Here is an 18,910-nt window from a genome sequence, read left to right as displayed (position 1 = left end):
CTTTGAATGGAACTAGGTTCAAATGAGGTCCAATCGTTATGAAAATCAGCATAAAGGTTTAGGCTTATAAATATTTTAGATCTGCCGATTTTTGAAGGGATAGTATTATAATTAACAGAATTATGAGCTAAAAAGTGATATTTTCGGTTCCGTTTGTATGGCGGCGAGGTGTAAAAATAGACCGATTTCAAAAATTTTCAACAGTCTTCGTCTTTGGTGCTACAAAAGATCATAATTTGTTGAATTATCTTTAAAAATGCAGAAGTTATAAGGGTTTTATTTTTTCAGTCGTGGTTTAATCATGGAATTGCCCATATGTATTTACCGATAACCATATGGCAATTAGGTCGATAAGTGGTGAAATGTAAAATCTAAGACAGTATTGGTCTCCAAAAAACATTAACCGAAAACTTCCCAGAGGTAAACTTTGTATTATATAGGTACCAGAACACTCGGGAATAATCAGCAATGAATATATTTGCTTTGAAAGGAAAGGAACTCGTGGAAGTTAATCTAGCTTTCACAAAACCTTTCGACGTAACGAATATAAATTGCAATAATGGAAGGGTTCATTAGGAGTTTCCCTAATGAGACCAGGACAAGAAGCCTCACACAAAAGACACACAGTATTATGGGCATGAGAGTAATATTATTCCGGTTATAACAACCCTGACGAACTCTAATTGGAAGGTTTTTAGAAATTACGTCAAGTTACCTGAGTTTCTGGACATCGGACGATAATGTGAGAGAAAAAGATAATGATAGAATCATTATATAAGGTTTTTGCTCCAACTTTTCCATGTTACAGGTCTGATAGGGCTGGATGTATTTCTTCGGATTTGATGTAGTATACATTCTAACTTTAACCTAACCTATTCAATAGTCATTATCCTCTCAAAGATAAGAAAGCTGTATTTTCTTACGTTGGTCATTGACTGTACCTTTAAGCGTTTGTGGTAAGTATTAGCGTTCAGTGTTAAAATAATGACTTAATTTGCTTATTAATTAAAGTAACACCTTGATATATGATAAAAAAAAAATAAACCTAACTTCCTTCTATTTGTGATTCCAAAGTCTGTAGTTTTCTTATGAATAGTATATATTATTATATCATTTTGAAATGTATTTTCCACAGGTGTTTATTTTCTGAAAACCATTCTAACGTTTATAAATCTCGTATTTAACACGGTGAAGACATGCAGGTACTTACCACGTTCGGATACTAATAAGGAGTTCGATAAGTACTTACTACGATCGCCTGCAAATAATAAGTTATGTTATGTTTTGCTTTTGAGAAAAAACAAAATTCGAAACTGAATTTCAAGGTCAAAAAGTAAGTACTTGCATATAATATTATTTGTAAGTCATTACCAGACTCTTTCTAAGTAATGTAAATGGTATGTAGTTGTCATTGAAAAATAAGTCGTTGAGTAAGTACAAGTCTTACCATGTTTTTGTTGGGCCATAGTGATTAGTCTATAATTGACCGAAGAAATTATATATCGATCCATTACGAAAAAATCACTTGAAAAATAAATATAAATTTTTACTGTTACAGCACACAGATGATATTTACATCTAGTAGCGATGAAATTAACTAACGGCCCTCGTAATTTAAACTTCGATTAGTTGCCAATACATTTAATTCACAATGTTCTGAAAGATTACTCATGATGAATGTGTTGATTGCTTTTTAGCACTAGAGTAATGTGCAATATTTAATTTAAAATACTTTTATTTCTTTATAAGAACAAATATTCCAACACGGATACACATTAGTAGTTTGCATATAAAAATCTTTGGAAAAAAAATATCTAAACAAAAGGAAAAATATTTAAGTAGGCTTCACAAGGATTTAAATGTGGTAAAAGAAATACTTCTTAATGGATTCTTAAAAGGGCTTTTAGTCAGAGCATAAACAAACTCATGTGAATATGAACTAGGAATATAGGAAGGAGAAAGGTTAAATTGTATTCATACTCAGCCACAATGGAGGAACAAAAGAATATGTAAAAAGAAATAGAAATGGTGTATATGAAAAGAATTGATTTCTTCCTGTGGTGTTGTAACAACCACTAAACACCTTTAACAAAAGAAATGTTTTTTTTTTTTCAAAGATTTCTAAAAAGTTTTAAGGGATATAAAAAAACTTTAAATCTATAGATGAAAACATCAACATTTTTAAGATTTAGAGTGAATGAATAGAAAAACCTTTTATGAAATAAATTAAAGTACTTTTTTTGCTTTATAAGCAAAAATTATTTTTTTTTTTACACTTTAATAACTTTAATATGCACTTAAAATAAATGAATAAATAAAATAGTCATTAAGATAAAAGTAATGGCATAATTATGCGCTACTGAGTATAATTGATGAGGAAGCCCCAAAGACCATTTAACCACATGCTGTTAGAAGTTCTTTTTTAATTTTATTAAAAAAAAAAGTTCAAAATTTGGGAATACATATTCATATGGAAATTTGACATAGTGCTAATTCGAAATTAAAAGCACTTAACAGTACTTTAAAGGTATTAATTGAAATAAATAAACTGCCGAATTTTTACAAACTTTTAAATGGCCTAATAATTGCTGTATGGACCAAGAAATTATAATACGGAATCAATATTTTTGATCTTTCATTGAACATCGGAATGAAGCTCATTTAGAAGAGTAGTTGCAATAATATATGCTGTTACGAAACTTATCTATATTGAATTTCATCAGAAAATTGATTTGTAAAGTTCGAAAACTCTCAGCAGTTTGGCAATGAGCCAACGAATCTGAAAAATACTATAATTTCCACTAATGTCTAACCAACTGATTGGCTCTGATTCGTCTTTCGTCACTCTTTCTGAACAAGAGTGAAAACAGTTATGTTAGTTAGTTAGTTAGTTAGTTAGTTAGTTAGTTAGTTAGTTAGTTAGTTAGTTAGTTAGTTAGTTAGTTAGTTAGTTAGTTAGTTAGTTAGTTAGTTAGTTAGTTAGTTAGTTAGTTAGTTAGTTAGTTAGTTAGTTAGTTAGTTGGTTAGTTGGTTAGTTGGTTAGTTAGTTAGTTAGTTAGTTAGTTAGTTAGTTAGTTAGTTAGTTAGTTAGTTAGTTAGTTAGTTAGTTAGTTAGTTAGTTAGTTAGTTAGTTAGTTAGTAGTTAGTTAGTTAGTTAGTTAGTTAGTTAGTTAGTAGTTAGTTAGTTAGTTAGTTAGTTAGTTAGTTAGTTAGTTAGTTAGTTAGTAGTTAGTTAGTTAGTTAGTTAGTTAGTTAGTTAGTTAGTTAGTTAGTTAGTTAGTTAGTTAGTTAGTTAGTTAGTTAGTAGTTAGTTAGTTAGTTAGTTAGTTAGTTAGTTAGTTAGTTAGTTAGTTAGTTAGTTAGTTAGTTAGTTAGTTAGTTAGTTAGTTAGTTAGTTAGTTAGTTAGTTAGTTAGTTAGTTAGTTAGTTAGTTAGTTAGTTAGTTAGTTAGTTAGTTAGTTAGTTAGTTAGTTAGTTAGTTAGTTAGTTAGTTAGTTAGTTAGTAGTTAGTTAGTTAGTTAGTTAGTTAGTTAGTTAGTTAGTTAGTTAGTTAGTTAGTTAGTAGTTAGTTAGTTAGTTAGTTAGTTAGTTAGTTAGTTAGTTAGTTAGTTAGTTAGTTAGTTAGTTAGTTAGTTAGTTAGTTAGTTAGTTAGTTAGTTAGTTAGTTAGTTAGTTAGTTAGTTAGTTAGTTAGTTAGTTAGTTAGTTAGTTAGTTAGTTAGTTAGTTAGTTAGTTAGTTAGTTAGTTAGTTAGTTAGTTAGTTAGTTAGTTAGTTAGTTAGTTAGTTAGTTAGTTAGTTAGTTAGTTAGTTAGTTAGTTAGTTAGTTAGTTAGTTAGTTAGTTAGTTAGTTAGTTAGTTAGTTAGTTAGTAGTTAGTTAGTTAGTTAGTTAGTTAGTTTGAAAGGAGGGTGTACATAAATACATCATACACCTTCGGTCTACCAGACTAGAACACTGACCACTAACCTACCGGAAGACAGTCATAACTTACTGGCCCCTTTGTAAGCAAGGGCGTCGTCTCGTTACAGTCCCTAAATAATCTACGGAGTGGACACTTAATAAACTTCAGCAAAAAGATCAATTGCAAAACATTGACTCCTTTGGACTAGCTTTTCGACTGTCTCTTTGTAATCTATAGAGTGACGATGGACTTCCTTGTAGGACAAGAATGTCAATGTGTTTTACGTGAGTACCTGCAATGACGGCTTAATCTCACAGGGGTCTTTTGTATCCACTTTGAGCGGTCCACCACTCGTTCCTAAGTGACATCAATGAAGAACACTCTGGTAGCAATTATTGACACTGCTGGCATCATGCACAAGCACTTTGCTGGAGTGCTCGAGCTATCTAATCTATTGGAAAAGAGATTCTTGCGAAATGGAATGCAGCAAGCATGAAGGGTACAATATCCAGTAAGACCAATAGAGAGGCAGTTCCATAAACCCCAACAACTTTCTCACTTAATAAATATTTCCTAAATAAAAGGCCTACGGCCGGACGCGAGGATTTGCCGCTCTATAATATGTCCAACACCGGCTTCGCTTAGTAAAGATTTCTTAAATAGCCGGCCTAAGGCCGAACGCTCTTGTTACACGGAGAGTGTATTCATAGCGAAGCCGGTGTTCTCAGAGGAGAAAATCCTGTCGCCCGACCGAAGGCCGGTTATCAAACACATATTATTTTTATTCCGTGTGATAAAAGTAATATAATGAAATAACTCCCCAAAAATATTTTTAGGAATTTATACCATATTTGAATTTTGAGGAATTATTTCATAACGAAATAACTCCACATTTTAAATGTGAAACAATGCCCCAAAAAGCGAATTAAATCCCAAAATTTTGCTGTTTTTGCTTTCTGAGCAAATTTTTAGGGAGATGTTTTATTTTTGTTTTGGGGAGTTATTTCATGACGCTAAAGGGAAACTTTTCTTTAAAAATATTTATAAAAATTTTATTTTATAAAAAAAATATACATGATGAAATTATACTTTCTAAGGCCTGACACACATCATATTCGCATTTGTAAGTCAAAACAAGAACAAAGGTTAGAAAATAAACAAACAAAAAATAAAATTATTACGAATTACAAAAGAATGAAAGAGTGAGTGTTTGTTAGTTGTGGTCAGTTAATTAAAACATAATGAGGACTAAACATGAACATTTAAACCTGCCAAATGAATGAGAAGAAAACAAATAAACTTTAAATACCTTCTAATGTGTTCCTCTAATGAGTTCAAATTTAACGCACACACACATACATACAATACACAGACACTTCGTTCCAAAGTGATTTCTAGGTGTGCTAGAATGTGCCTAAATGTAAATGTATGTACATACGTTTTAATAGAAGAAATATCTAATGTGTAGAATAGTATTATGGAATGGAATAGAGTGGAGAGGAAGAAACCTTAATGGAATTGTTGATTTACTGTAAAAGTGCGTGTAATCAGTAATTTAAATCAATTTAAGGTGAATAAAATAATATCCAGAAAGTCTTTATATTAGCAGTTTTAGTATATTATGGAAACATATTCATGAAGAAATAATTTTCTTAAATAAATAAATAAAATATATATATTTTTTTTTGTAAAATTTTGAAAGTAAACATGATCTTAGCAAAACCTTTTATTACAAAGTATGAATATGCCATTGGCGAAAAAAAACTTTCTAGCAAAAACTTGGTAATAGCTCGGACCCTATGTATTATTTTTAAGCACTCTATTAATAGGTTGCATATAATCATATACGTAAGTACTTTATATTGAGTTTTGCCGTTTTTTCTGGGTTAAGGCGATTATAAGAGATTTTAAAGTACAAAAAACAAAAACAAATATTTTTGTAAAACAGGAAAAAAATACAAAATTTTAAAGTAATAAAAACAAAACTTAAAACATAATAAGCTCTTTACCCCATCTATCGATTCTATCATTCGTTGCCATCAATTCCAAACATTCATCATCTTACCCAGCATGTAATCGTATGTTATGTGTGTGTGAGTTTGTTTTTGTTTTTAAGGGAGTGATTGGAAAGGATCTTTTATTCCTATTCTTTTTTATTTTTGTTATAAAACTTTTATATTTTTCTAAAGATTTTTCGTTAAGATTTACAATGACTTTTCAAAATGTTTTTAAACAAAATATGTATGGGGGATTTAGAGATGGTTATGTACATATCTGTATTGGAGTCGGAAAATTGGCCCCCACCAAAATAAAACAAAATAAAACAAAAAAAAAAAAAAAAAAACACATAAAAACAAATCAATGTTTTTTGATAATGATGTCAAACACGCGTACAATTGCCTAAGGGTGAATTTTTCCATTTGTTTCCCAACTTTCGATATCTACAGAGAAAATATGTATGTATGTACATAAATTGAATGAATGTAAAAAAATGAAGTTTAAACATATTAGAAACAAAACAAACGTACAATGTACATAATTTGGGAGTTTTTTTTTACTAAAGTTTTGCAATAATTTTTGTTAAAATATTTAAGGATTTGAAGGTTTAGTACATATTACTACCCACCATAAACTTTAATTAAAAAGTTATTAGTTAAAAATTACTTATTCATTACTATTTTAAGTCATTATTTTAACACGGTGATGACATTGGAGGCAAGTACTTACCACGCTCGGTTTCAAATAACTACTTACAAACAGAGATTTAAAAAATTGTCTTGTTTTACACTATAGGATTGGTGGCTCTGAAGGGGAATATGGAGTTTTTAGAATCTGAAATTTTAGGAATCTGAATTTTTAGTAAAATCGAATAATGTTAACCCATAAACTGTAAAGCCCAAACTCTAGCTATGCAATATTGGGAAATTTTCTTGAAACCATAGTGAAATATTATTTTGCTTTTACCTATTTAAACGAAACTTAGAAAAATCTTTAATAAATGCATGTGTGGCAACGAAAAAATCGAAATTAACCCTTGTAGCAAATTATCGATTTGGTTTGAAAGTTTATCTGTCAGAGGCAGGGACCGTAACAGTTATAAGTTATATCAAAAAAGTTAATTTATAACAGTTATTTTGTGACTTTAAAAATAAAAATCCATCTGAAAAAGTTATTTTTCAACCTAAAAATAAAAATTCAAATGAAACTTTAAAAAAAAGAGTTTTATTTTTCCGTCATAAAATAAAAATTATTTGAAGAGTTTTATTTTTTCCGTCAGAAAATAAAACTCATTTTCAATAATAATGCCTTCCGAAGAAATTAAAAAAGCTTGTGTTCAGTCATAACAGAAAATTACCATTTGCCATTTTTGATTCAAATGTTTTCAACGTCAGTTCAAATCAACTATTTAATGGACTTGGTCAGATAAACTCAATAAAATAAGAGACGGAAAATATATATAAAAACATTGTTTGATTTTTTGACGGGGAAAACGAAACTCCCCAAATGAGTTTTATTTTCTGATGGAAAAAATAAAACTCCTCAAATAATTGTTATTTTATGACGGAAAAATAAAACTCATTTTTTAACTGTTTCAATCAGACTTTTATTTTTCCGTTAAAAAATAACTGTTATTTGTAGAGCTAAGAGCGTTTTTTTAAATCACCATATATTCTGAAAAAGCACTTCAATACGATTATATTGGTATATAATAGTATAGGTCTACGTTGACTCCAATATAGAGATTTTTTGGGTTAAAATTTTCAGAATAACTGTTATTTACAGTCCCTGGTCAGAGGTTATCTGTCGAATGTTTAAACGAAATGTTTATTGGGGAAAAAATTCCTGGTGATTAGCGTGGTACATATGGACACCACGTTTAAGCCTATTAGCTCCAATCTTGAACCAACCATCCGACTATATTACCCCACACATGGACTTTGACTGAGTTTTCAAGGTCAGAGTTCCTTCCAGGAGTGAGTGGTGTAGGGGTAACCTACCGAGCGAATCTTTACAGATGGTTCTAAAATCTTTACTGATGTTTCTAAAATGAACTGCGGTGTAGGATCTGGTGTATTCTGTGAAGAAGAAGTATATCTCACCGTCTCCCCAACAACTGTAGTGTCTTTCAGGCTGAATAATTACGATAATGTTTGCCTGTAGAGTACTACATGATCTCAATATTCGCCGCAAGATAGGAATTTTTGTCTATAATCAAGCGGCACTTATCTCACTAAATTCTTTACTACCACTTCCCTATTAGTCAGAAAATGCAAGAAAGATCTGCTCATATGGCCTATTATGGAAATGAACAGGCAGATGATCTTGCCAGAACAGGATCTGCTCTTAATATTTCCAACTAGCAACACCGTTAGGTTTTATTAAGAGCAGTATCCTCAGATTCTTTCTCAGAAGGCTAAAAATCTGTGGAATAACCTAGACACATGCAAAGGGGCCAAGTTATTGTGGCTCTCATTCAATGACAAACGCACAAGACACCTTATAAACCGAAATAGATGGGATATATCGAGGTTAATAGCAGTAATAACAGGACACTAGGTGCTAGGCAGACATGCAAGTCGTCTTGGGTTCCCCTTCAATAAATACTGTTGCAGTTGTAAAGACAGGGAAAAGAAAGAAACGGTCTTCCATCTCCTCTGCGAATGCCCTGCTCTAGGTGTTAAGAGAAACGCTTTGTTGGCAGTTACTTCATATCTAACCTCGGTGAGATATCTGGGTTTAAGCTACAGGCTGGATCTAACACTATACAATAATAAATCTGACGAGTGGAGTGGTCCGTTCAAAATGTATTCTCTTCGACTCTACTACCACGTTAACCAATCAACCAACCAGCGTGGTACTAGGTTAGGTAATTGTGGTAGCCGCTTATAGCATAGCTCACTTGAGCCATTGCTCTGAAGTTGCCCAAATCGCTTTTAGACAGACAGGCATTGTCCGTTAGTGTTCGATGGCCAAACTTTTTCCGTCTTAGTTCATCAAATGCAGGGCAGTGAGAAAGAGGATGTTCTGTAGTTTCATCTTCTTCATAGTTCAACTTCTGCAGAGATTATTGTAAGGAAGTTCTAATCTTTTGGAGTGTTTACCCACTCTTCAATGATTATTTATAAACGCCATGTGGTTTCTAAGGGGGAGTTTGTTAAGGTTTAACGGTGAACATGTCCTTTTTCTTTGTAATTAATTTGTAATTAATTGGAGCTTTTGTTTGAGGGTGAATTTCGCTAGAATTCAAAGTGGTGGCCGCCTTAGCCAAGGTATCCGCTATAAGGTTGTCATATACATATGTATGTACCGATGAAAGGGTAACCAATAAATGTCTCCATATCTCATCAAGAGACATTCCACATTCTTCAAAAATTTTGAAAGATCTCAAGGGATCTGATGGCTGCATTACTATCAGTAGGTATAAGGATATTTCCGCCTAATATTCGTTGATACTGAATCTGTTCCGCGGATACTTTGATGGCTAATAAAATCAGATATTTGAATTATATTTCTCCGATTGGGTTAGTCCTTTAAATTTTTAATTTTGTTATCTTATTTAGCATTTAATTTTCACCTTCCTCTGTGAGCCTGCTGTAATCTGCTTTTAATTGAATTGAATTTTTAATGCAATCATATCAGTGGACACCGCAAGATACTCAGCAAATTACTAAAATAACAATAAAATTTAGATATATGTACTGTGCTCTGTACAGACTCTTTGTAACTATAGTATTTAAATTCATTTAATTGTTTCCTTTTGAATACAATAATAATGGATCCTGTTAAGTTCTTTATGGAAATTAAATTGTTAAAAAATCTCGCACATTAACACTTGTTTTAAGCTCAAATTGCCGCCATTAAAATCAAAACTATTTCCGTTGCCGCCGAAAAAAAAGAACATACACATAGACATTCGTATAGAGGGAATATGTTCAATTTCCGTGCCAACTGGCAAAATAGAGTTCTATGCATTCATACACTTACACTTGTACACAAACAAATATATGAATATGTACATACCAACATGCAATCCTTGAAAGTAATGGAATAAAGTGAATATTTCAAATCCGCTTTTCCGGAATTCTATGAACAACAACAACAACAACTTAATGTGTTTTAGAGTATTACGAGTATTTTGCTGTTTTTATTGTTTTTTTTTTTTCATTCCTTTTTAGCGGTTTTTATTGTCTAGCTTCATTGTTACCACTTAATCTGCGCTAAAGGCAATTGTCGTGGTATGTTCCAGTCTACCACTCACTCACTCCTGCTGACGCAGTAGCATCGAAAGTACTTTAGCAACTTTTGTACTTTTATGTTCGAATAAAACAAAAGTTTGAATACACGCGTCTACCATGCGTGGAAAGTGAAAAATGAATTTGTTAAATAAAAAAAAAAAAATAACAAAACTTTTTTTATTTTTATTTGATCGCTGCTGGTTGTGTTAAGCAAAAACCAATAAATTGACAAAGTTTGACAGTTCAATTTAGGCTGGTTCTTATTGCCACTTTAGGAAGTCTCTACCAGAGTGACTGTGTGTTTATGTCTGATGATTACAAGTTCAACATTGGCTTGTACGACTTGAAGTTAGATGACGTTTTAGAAATAAATTGTTAACACAATTTTAATATAAAATAAATATTAACATTCTAAGCACCAAGCAATTCCCAGCGTTGACAAGCAAAATTGTTTTCATCTCCGCTAAAAAAAAAAAATACAATAAATTATGAATTTTCATTAAAAATATTTGTTTTTACATAAATTTAAAATAGCAGTAAATAATTTATTTTAAAACCAAATAAAAATTGAATTTAATTTTCGTAAAAGATTTATAGCGTTTAATAAAATGTTCAAAAGTATTTATTAGAGGGGAAAGACATTCTTTAGAATCAGCTATAAGGTCTATCACTTCTATGAAGAAACAAGTAGAGATGTTATATTTTACTGTGTCAAACCTCATCGGACTACTCGGGAGTAGTCGGCAACAAAAGGGCGAATGTATTAGCTTTAAAGGCAATACCATGAAACTGTGGGTAAAAACACAAATATCCTATGTGATGACCCTAATGAGAGCAATACGAGAAATCTCCTCAAAATAAGCAAATCTGAGGTTAGTATGATGGTACGTATTCTGAGTAGACATACAAGATTATGGTCACAGCTATACAAAATTAGATGCCCGGATTCAGACGAATGTAGAGAACGTGGAGAGTTCAGTGAAACTTTGGAGCACTTTTTTGCCATCTTGGGAGTGATATTATTCCGGATATAACATTCCCTAGTGAAACTTTGGAACACTTGGGTGTGATATTATTCCGGATATAACATTCCACACAAAAAATTCTTAGGAATTACGTGCAGGAAACTAATTTTCTGAACATTGAAAGATAATACATTCAGTGAAAACTATTTTTTTTTTCTTTTTTACCAACAAACTTTTTTCTACCTTTTTCTACTATGAAAAGGAGCGCACAACAGCCCGATAGTGGCCGAGGTGTATTTCTTCGGATTTGATGCAGTGTACATCCTCTTTTCAACCTAATCTAACTGCAATACAATTTTTAACTTTAGTAACAGAATGCTTCTTTGATCTTATGAAACTTTTGATTCTATATTGTATGTATATGTATGTATTCGTGCATATTCTGGTTCCATATTATATGACCTAGGTATATGCGTAAGATAAATTGTTGTTGGCACAAAATATTGATTTAATTGAATATCCAGCAAAAACATGTTAATGACTTGTACTTATTCAACAACTCACTTTTCATTAACTACTACATACCGCCTGCATTACTTAGATGGAGTATAGTAATGATTTACAAATAATAGTAATGATTTAAAATAATATATAATGTAAGACCTTACTTTTCAGACTTGACATATTGACTTATTACTTTTTTTAACATAAACAAAAAAATATTTTCCAGAAATTGAGCCAATTACCTGAAATTGAACCAGTTACTGGATCTATATCTACTTATTTGGAAATAGGCCGATAGTTCTTTTCTGAAATTGAAATTAATAGAAACTTAATTATTTCAGTTAGTTTCATTAGGTGGAAGGGGGAGCTGGAGAAACTGATTCACCTCAGTGCGCAAATTTGTAAACCTAGTGGGACAATTGCATAAATTTACAATATCGTGAGGACTTTGATGACTAGCAGGGCAACGCTTCAAAGAGCCAAGAATAATTCATAATTCACGGTAACAGTTGAGGAAACTGCACCAATTGTGCCAAGATAATTCTCGGATGCCTAGGTAATTATCTCTCACAATCCAAGGGGTGTACGTCTTGGATATCGTTGCGAAAGTGTCGAAAGTCCATCCGGGTGTGCCTGAGAGGGCGATCTTTCATTATAATCTCATGGTTGAGGTGACTAGGCAGATGACAAGAACTGTCTAGTCAACAACACATAATGTTGGTTGGTATTCGGAGTGCATTATTCCGTTTGAAAACCTCGCCATTGGGTATTACTGAGGAAATAGATAAATATTGGGGCGGCATAATTGAGAAGATAGCGGTCTTATATGTCGCTATAATCGTCTATTATATATTATCCAAACCCCAAGAATAGCCAGCCAACCTTTTGGTTGATGTAATTGGCGTGCCCTGCGAAGTGAAGGAGGCAGTTATAGTTAAGCGCTTTGGAAATTGCGCCACTTATTGGATCTATATCTGTCTAGAAATACCCAGTATAAACTCAGTAATGACTTGTACTTACATAACATATTTTTCAATAACTACTAATACCGTTTGACTTACATTTAATTAGATACTTTATTTAGAATTTTGCCGTTTTTTGCACATTTTTTGATCGCGCGCTAGAAACTGTTTTTTATCCACATAGAAAGCAAAGAGTTCTCTATATCTGTCTGGAAATAGAGCCAGTACCTGACTCTATTTCTAGGAGGATCTATATCTGTCTAGAAATATATGTAGTTATTAGCTCTACATCTGTCTAGGGAATGATCCTATTCTTTGTGTATTTCTATCTAGAAGTAGAGACATTAACATTTATTATCGATTCTAAACTGAGAAATAGAACGGACAGGATCACTATACGATTAAATACGAAATCGTCAACGAATTTTGTAATATCCAAAGGCAAAATTCGACTGAAGGTCAAAACCTTGCCGATTCAATGTTTAATGAATCGACAATCTTAAAATAATTTGTTAATTTAAGGTTAAAGGAGTTTTAAGAATTCCTTTTTTTAAACATATCAAAATAGTTATACATATCTTATCTTTATTTAAAGTTGGAAATAGAAAAAATACATTTTAAATATCATGAAATGGTTTAATTACTTAATACATATTTCATAATAACGAAACCATCTACTAATATAAATAACTTTAAATATTTTATTTTCAAAATTTCATGAATTCATAAAATTATAAACATGAAAATTAAGTTTAGAAGGAATTTCCAATAAACTTTTGCCTGCTGTTTACATTATTAATCACATATAACCACCAAAACCATCATGCAACTTTTGAAGTTTTGTAATTCATCCTCAAAATATAATGAACAATGGCTGAACTTTCGTTACCATGCAACACTTTAAATTATTAATGTCAACACAGCCACCAAAAGGATAAAGTGTTGATGTGGCATGAACAGACGAAATATTTATATTGACATGTTTTATTGCCAACCAGAAGAAACATCAAACATCATTCTTCACAATGTCTGCGGGACAAAACGTTGAAAGATTCATATAAAATAAACCACATTGAGGAAGAAAAAATATATTTATGTATGTCCATATGTTTGTTGTCTTGTATTCTTCATACTGAGTATGATAAATTCACTACACGTTAATAATGATGATGATGGAATAAAAGGATACAGTTTATGTAGAAGACAAAATATATTCTAGGAGCAGCAATAGCAGCAGCACGAGAAGAAGCAAAAGACGGAAGCATAGAAAACATGTCAATGAGAGCAACTAAATATTTTATTAGGCAGAATGCAGTAAAATAAACGAAATGTTATGTTTGTGGTTGAGATTCTATGGCAAAATAAAAAGTATCCTTAAGGAAGGACTGAAATATAGAAAAAAATAAAAAATGGCATATAAAAAGGTGGAAAACATGCGGAAATTGTATTTACTCGCCACAAAGATGAACCATTCAAGAGAGTGATGGTGTTGACTGTGACGAGGTTTGCTCATGATAATGATGATGATGGTCTATAACAATAAGTATGATGAGCCATCTCTTGGGACTTTCATTTGTTAAGGGAGGATGGTGAAGGATGTGTGCTATAAAATACTTCCGTATGCTTTGCAAAGTAAACTATTTATGTTTATATCTCCTGTTTTTTTGAACGATACAGTATCAGACCATGTAGGTTGTATGTTTAACGTACGTGATGTAATTCTAAATGTCAAAAAATAGCAAAGGTTTGCGTGTTTAAGTTTTTTACTTTTCTGAGATTCAATTTTGGAAACATATGTTTTCAATTTATTGTAAATTAAGTACATTTTCTTTTTGTAAAATTAATCTTTATTGCAAGGTTATTGATTTAAATTTTTGGAAAATAATAACGTCGTCCAACTACGCATATGTACATACTCATATTTCAATTTATAAACAGTATAATAAACCTACGAGAAAGGACTTTTAAATACTATTGTTCAATTCACAATCAAGTTGTATATTGTACCTACTAAAGTGTTGTAACAGTGATTGTGAACAGATCTTTGCAGCAAGTCATAAGTTTATGTTTTCAATGAAAAAAAAAACAATCAAAACAAATATACATAACAATGTCAAAAGATAAAAAAGTCAAAAAAATATTAAATTAATTAAACATGCGAAATAAACCAAATTAATTTCTTTGAATTTTCAATGCTTTTATATTCTTTATTCCACATTTTAAACTAATAAATAAACAGTTTTTAATAAAATTTTAGTTTTTTTGTTTTGGTAAACAGCTGTTTGTTTTTGATTTCAGTGTTACCACTTTATCGTTTTTTATACTAAAATCGTTTAAATTTTTTGTTTATATGTCGAAATAAACAATTGGCAACACTAAACTTTCTTACAACATTCGAAAAACATATGAAAAATTGTCGTAGGAGTTGTATAGTGCTTTTGCATAGAAAATACCAACAACATTGTTATGACTATTGTAGCAGCTGCTGACATACAACGTATACAACGCTACAACATCGATTGTGAATTGAACATATGTATTTATTTTCTTTATTATATACATATTGGTCACTACTTAAGTTGTACCTTTCAATGGAATTTCCAAATCCTCCACCATTTATTATAGTACTTGTATAAACAATTTACTAGGTTAGAAACACAAAGACACAAACCCTATTTCTGATATTACTTCAGTTAGGATTCCTGTTTAGAGAGAATACAGTGGTATGGGCAAGCAGATGAGTTAGCCAGAACGGGATTTGCTGTAAATATGTCCAAAGTGAAGAAGTCAACTTGTTTGATTCCTTGTTAACTTCTACGTATTTAATCTTTTTGAATTATCTGGGTCTTGACTATTTACCTACTTGGAAAACTCACGTCTAAGTGCTGGATATACTTTGGTATGGTTGGTTATTGTGGTAGTTCACTGCGCGCGAACAGTCAAGTAGAGTCGAAGGGACTCCGTTTTGACAGGATCACTTCACTCCTCAGATGTAGTATTGTATAGTATTGGATCCAGCCTGCAGCCGTAAGAAATCCCAGCATGCCTTTAAGTTTATAGCCATATCTCACCAAGACTGGATATGAAGTAACTGCCAAGGATACCGTTTCTCTTAGCAGCTGAGCAGAGCATTTACAGTTTCGGGTTCTAAGGTTTCTTGTGCGTTTCTCATTGAACAGGAGACTGCTTTTGATAAAACCTAACAGAATTGCTACAGAAACGACGTTGGAGGTATCCAGAGCAGAACCTATTTTGTTTAGAACATCTCCCTGTTCATTTTCTTAATAGTCCGTATGCGCAGGGTCCCAAACAAGGATAAAGTTTCAAAGATTTTACGAAAATTTCTAGATATTTGGCAGTTATTTAACCGCAGAAAGTTTATGCTTGGAATCTTGGATTTTTTTGTGATAAGTACCAGTTCTGTCTTGCTTGGATTTACTCCTAAGCCACTGTCTGTGGTCCATTTATTGAATAGCTAAAGGGCTCTGGAATCTTGGTTTTTGTTGTGATAAGTACCAGTTCTGTCTTGCTGGGATTTACTCCTAAGTCACTGTCTGTGGTCCATTTATTGAATAGCTCCAGGGCGTTGGGCATAATATCACGAATCACGTCTGGAAATATTCTTGATACAGTATCACAACATCGTCTACATAACCCACAACTTTTATCCCTCTGTTATACAGTTCAATAAGAATAAAGTTAACAACGATAAGCCAAAGTAGTGGAGAGCTTACGCCATCCTGCGGTGTACCTCGTTCCACTTGATTGGACTTGACACTGTTGCCAAGACTTGCAGAAGTACATATTTATGAACGTTATTGAGGGCACATTCTAAGAAGTCTACCATAGTATACTGTTTAAATTCGAGGAATCTTTCTACAACTCGGAAAACCTCAAATAAAACTGTCTCTGTGTCGACGTGAAAAGGTTGTATCTGATTGGGAAAGGACGACAATTATTTGTAATATCTAAGTCAATTAAGGCATGTTATTCATTGATCATTTTTATTAACCGGTTAAAACCCCGGATTTTCTTACTGCTTTTACATAGTTCATTCTGAAAACTTGTTCATAATTTTCGGTTGACCATCTTAAGTACTTTTTGTAAAAAATTTTTCTGAATTTTCAAATTAGCAGCAAGTAATTTTTTGATGCTTTTTAGAAAAATTTTGAATAATCGATCAACCTACTATTCATGTAAAACTTAAAAAAAGGCTATGTTGAAATTTTCACGATATCTTTATTAAATTTGACTCATGTGTACTTTGCCAAAAGTACAAAATATATGTATATATAAAGGTATATTTCTCCAGCTAGCTTTGTGACGATCGGTCCGTTTTTGAGGCTCAAATAACTTACGTTGTGAATGAAAACGCAATATATCAAAGCTCTTGGTAATTTCATTGAAGGTTCTCCCTAGATGGTACTATATCACATACATATGTATGTGTATACTATATACATACATATGTATATATAACTGATAGTACGTGTTTACGTACAGTGTCACAATAAATTCCAACTGAAATAAATTCTTTTGGGCTACAAAGGAGTAAGTACTTAGTATTTTGTTCAGCAAAGTGTTTTTACGTCTATAAAATTGGCAAATATAAAACTGATTGAAAACAAAATTCGTGCCATCTGTTGAAGATTTTGAAAAATTATATGAAACTCTTTCAAACATGTTCACACATACAAACGGACATTTTATTTACTTTTAAACACATGAGTCTAAAGGAAAAGGAAAATCAGCCATTTTAACTTTTGCCGCATTAAAATTGCATGTGTCTGAATGTGGGTTATTGTATGTGATTGTATGGGTAATATTATAAAATAAACGTCGATTAATGTCTCATCAAGTGTTTCAGTTTACGACTACTTAAAATGTCATAAAAATTCACCCAAAACGAAATATGTATAAAATGCCAGCAAAAAAGGAAAAAAAGTTCGTCTGACTATAAAATAAAATGTTACTTTTACTTTACATTGTTTGAAAAATGTGTGAGTTGTGTATATGGTACGAGCAAAGAAATAATAATGGGGGAAAAGATTTAATAGCAAAATAAAATTTGCAAGTCTTTTTTTAACATTATTTACGAAGAAAATTTACTACCAAATACACAGTAGGAATCTAAATACATATAGGAATTTAAACATTCGATGGCAGTAATTCTTAAACTGTGTGCTGATTGAAAATCTTTCATGATTTCAGGATAGATTATGGAAACATGGGATTATCTTTTTTCAGTTAAAATATATAAAGGGGATTTCATGTCAAGTGATCCAACTTTTGAAACCGATATAGGGTGGCAATTTAGACACAATTTTTCAATAAGATCGGTCAACAACTTTGCCGAACATGTATAAACAACTATTCAATAGGATTAACATTGTTTCAAATATCATACCGATCGGAAGACATCGGTTTAAAAACTTGGGTCACTTGACATGAAGTTTTCAAAAGCTAAGAAATAATTCTCCAGTTTTAAAAGTTGTGAACCACTATTTATATGTTTTTGAAATAAAAATAATAAAAACTAAATATTGGCAAACAGAATGCAAGGATATTTAGTCCAAGTGTATGAGTAAATATGTGAGCATGTGTGTGCGTATGTGTCTATGTAAACACATACATACATAATAAATTTATGTAGGAGTTTATAAGTGAGTATTTGTGAACTCAACTGGCTAAAGACTGATAAAGTATAGAAATCTTTTATTCAAGTTCTTGCTTTTTTTCTTCTTTTAATTTTATGACGGTTGAATAAACTTTTTTTGGGATAAAAACTCTTAAACACACAAACTCGCATACACAATTCCTGTATGGTTGCCTAACTGATTGTTAAACTCCACCGAACTGAATTAAGCTAAGCTGGTTGTTCATCACGGAGTAAATGCATTTTATTGACAGTTTATTTAGGTGTAAAAATATTAAAACAACAAGTAGAAAGGCACCTCAATCTTACCATACCCTACACCAGCTTCGAGTATAATTAATATAAGGATCAATTGACCCACAAAATTATAACCGATCGAAACATTCAGTCAGTTTGTTTAAAGCTTGGTTCTAAATGGGAAAAGCTATAAAATTTTTCACAAATATTATATATTGATAAATCCTTGTAAATGGTACTAAGTACTATGGCGTTCAAAGTCATACTGGCAGTTGTGACGGACTCCATAACCTGTAGGACTTCCCATACTCAGTCTAAACTGAGTACAATCAAGTACCACCCATCCCTGTATACTAGCGTCTGCTTCCTCAAATTGGGGCGTTCGGTGAAGTTTGGTCAGCGCGAAACTCGAAGCCATACTTCTTTCCCCAGATACACACACACAGGAC

Source organism: Lucilia sericata, unplaced genomic scaffold (genome assembly GCF_015586225.1).
Source record: "Lucilia sericata isolate MDLA Ls3-8-SP2 unplaced genomic scaffold, ASM1558622v1 Contig000002F_arrow, whole genome shotgun sequence".
NCBI lineage: Eukaryota > Metazoa > Arthropoda > Insecta > Diptera > Calliphoridae > Lucilia > Lucilia sericata.
Note: the sequence above shows the minus strand (reverse complement) of the source record.